General features: G+C 50.8%; 1 non-coding gene across 1 annotated transcript; it reads left to right on the top strand.

Annotated features, from left to right (window-relative positions):
• Nucleotides 1-1,137: 1,137 nt before the first annotated feature.
• Nucleotides 1,138-1,209, top strand: TRNAS-ACU (transfer RNA serine (anticodon ACU)). The gene has a single exon. It is a non-coding gene; the product is annotated as a tRNA-Ser (tRNA).
• Nucleotides 1,210-3,057: the final 1,848 nt, after the last annotated feature.

Below are 3,057 nucleotides of genomic sequence, written 5' to 3'. Positions count from 1 at the left end.
CAAGTGTCAAGGCCGTCGTATCATTTTACAGTCTTGTCACCATCCTTGAAAACGAACTTGCACATGCGTTCAGCCGAACGCGCTTGCATGTCGAAGCTGCGGAAGAGGTATTCTGCAGTCAATTAGTGATACGTGCCAAAAATTAGTCGTTTTTAGCATTCTGTTGCGCTGACAGCATCAGTTGCACGTTTTTATTGCCTCACAAGGATTTTTTTCCCTTAAGGGTATAAATCAGGAGGATGGTGATAAGAAACGGAAACCACTGAAGCTTTGTGTGTTGTAGATAAAATTCTGAAAATTTTTTTCCTTCACTTGTAAATAAACGATTTCATGGCCAGATGTGCTGCTTCATTGCTTACATGAGCGTCAAGATATGGCATACATGCGACAGGTTCGCAAGCGGCAACAAAAACCGATTTGTGCGTTGGGACGCCTGGTTTGTGCTTTGGGGCGCCTTCATTCTACCCGTCGCGATGGCTACTAATGGTTATGGCGCTTGGCTACTGATCCGGAGTACCCGCGGGTTCGAACCCGACCGCGGCGGCCGCGTTTCGATGGAGGCGAAACGCTAAGGCGCCCATGTGCTGCGCGATGTCAGTGCACGTTAAAGATACCCAGGTGGTCGAAATTATTCCGGGGCCCTCCACTACGGCCACTCTTTCTTCTCTTAGTCCCTCCTTCATAATTCCTTCCCTTACGGCGCGGTTCAGGTGTCCACCGATATATGTGAGACAGATACTGCGATATTTCCTTTCCCTAAAAACGAGTTTTAATTTTCGCTTTCAGCCATGCGACTGCAGTTTTGAGGTCCTACGGCACGCATTACAACCTGCTCTTCTCGCCGTACGTACGTGTAGTGGCGGCGTTTCGCTGGCGGCGCAACGCAGAGAGTCAGTGCACGTTGAAACCCAGGTCGTTTAAATTATTCCACAACCTTCCGCTGCGGCATTAACAGCGTCCCTCACATCTTGGGCAGCGTCTCGAAATGTGCATGCACAAAACGCGCATCAGTTCAGCTATGCAATGCAAACTCGGCTTGTGAAGCAGCATATTTCAAGGGAATAATGATGCGAGTTTATGAAACACTATTTTATGATAAATATTCATTCTTTGACACTAGCAGAAAACGCGCGCCCCGCCGCGGTGGCTCAGTGGTTAGAGCGCTCGACTACTGATCCGGAGTTCCCGGGTTCGAACCCGACCGCGGCGGCTGCGTTTTTATGGAGGAAAAACGCTAAGGCGCCCGTGTGCTGTGCGATGTCAGTGCACGTTAAAGATCCCCAGGTGGTCAAAATTATTCCGGAGCCCTCCACTACGGCATCTATTCTTCCTTTCTTCTTTCACTCCCTCCTTTATCCCTTCCCTTACGGCGCGGTTCAGGTGTCCGCCGAGATGTGAGACAGATACTGCGCCATTTCCTTTCGACCGAAAAACCAATTATTATTAAAACGCGCGATAAGCAAAACGGGCTTAATTCCGCTTCAGTGGTTAAATTTAGCCTAGGCGATGCGCTCATTTTGGCTGCGCGCCTTACCGCGCCTCTGCCGTCAGCGCCGCCACACGGCATCGGCGCGCTGTGGGGCCATGTTTCCCTGCCGGTTTTCACACCTTTCCAATCTAGCCACCATAACGACGTCGATGAAGGAATGGGTTGCCAGGCGAGCAGCGGTATGCGGGCTAGGTTCGGAGCGCCGTTGGGTACCGTGCCGAGCACACGGTCATTGACTGCGCACTCCGCACCGTGAACGGTTGACGGGACTTGAGGGAAGGGGCATTCAGCAGCAGGCAGCCAGAACAGCAGAACCTGTAATGTCAGCAGCGGATTGAGCATGGTGCAGCGTGCGGTGTCGTGACCCCTCTAATGATCCTTCCGCAGGGAGGATCTAATGATCCTTCCGCAGGGAGTACATTTTCTGGCCCCGCTTCAGCTTCGTTTCGCAAAGATAATAGCTTTCATGCTGTAGTACATCATGTGAAATTTCCCTTGTTTGTAGGCGCTTGAAAATGAGCGAATTTCACTAACATTATTGCTTAACTTGTGTGGCCTTCTTCAAAGGGAGACCCGCCGCCACCGAGCCGTCTGAACGACGAGCTAAGCCGAGTTGGAGACGTGGAGTCCCGTATCGGAGCGAGGGTGCACAACCCATTTGACAGCGACAGTAGCCATTACAGGGACAGCGGGCCTAATTCGCAAAGTACTTCGGCCGTTGCCGCACTGTTGAAGGTGACGCAGTCCGAGCCTAAGGTGGAGGCTGATGGTATGTGTCTTGCTTGTGTCTGTTCGTGCGTGCGTGCGTGCGTGCGCGCGTGCGTGCGTGTGTGTGTGTGTGTGTGTGTGTGTGTGTGTGTGTGTGTGTGTGTGTGTGTGTGTGTGTGTGTGTGTGTGTGTGTGTGTGTGTGTGTGTGTGTGTGTGTGTGTGTGTGTGTGTGTGTGTGTGTGTGTGCGCGCGCGCGCGCGGGTGTGTGCGTGGGTGAGCGTGCGTGTGCGTGCGTGCGTGCGTGCGCGCGCGCGTGTGTGCGCGCGCGTGCTTTTAAATATGCAGGGTGTCCCATCTAACTTGGACCAAGATTGTGAAATAGCGTAAGCGTTCTTTAGAACTGAAATTGCGTGGATATTGCTAGGGTTTATCTTAAGTTACAGTACTTTTTTTCCCTCGTCCTACTTCAATAATTAGTCGAGATAGATAAATCCACTTTTTAAATATGGTTTAAAACGTCCAGGCATCAATAGCAAATTTGTAGATTCGTTAGAACGGATGCTTGGGCGAGTGGTAAGTCATTTTTAAAACAGAACAGCGCGCACTTTGACAGGGACACGAGGAAGATACGACACAGACGAGCGCTGACTTGCCACTGAAGTTTATTGCTTGGCACTAGCCATATATACAGTTCCAACAAAAAGAAGAAAGCATACAACCATTCATAGATTCAAGTCATTCAAACATGCTGCACAGAACAGGGACGATTACTGAGATCATTTCCCACCCGCTACAAATGCCAGTTCTTTGGGACCAATCGATAAAGAGGGGCTGCTAACGCAGGCGTCTTTTGACTAGG

Source organism: Amblyomma americanum, chromosome 4, assembly GCF_052857255.1.
Source record: "Amblyomma americanum isolate KBUSLIRL-KWMA chromosome 4, ASM5285725v1, whole genome shotgun sequence".
Lineage (NCBI taxonomy): Eukaryota > Metazoa > Arthropoda > Arachnida > Ixodida > Ixodidae > Amblyomma > Amblyomma americanum.
Note: the sequence above shows the minus strand (reverse complement) of the source record. Positions and strands in the feature narration are given on the sequence as shown.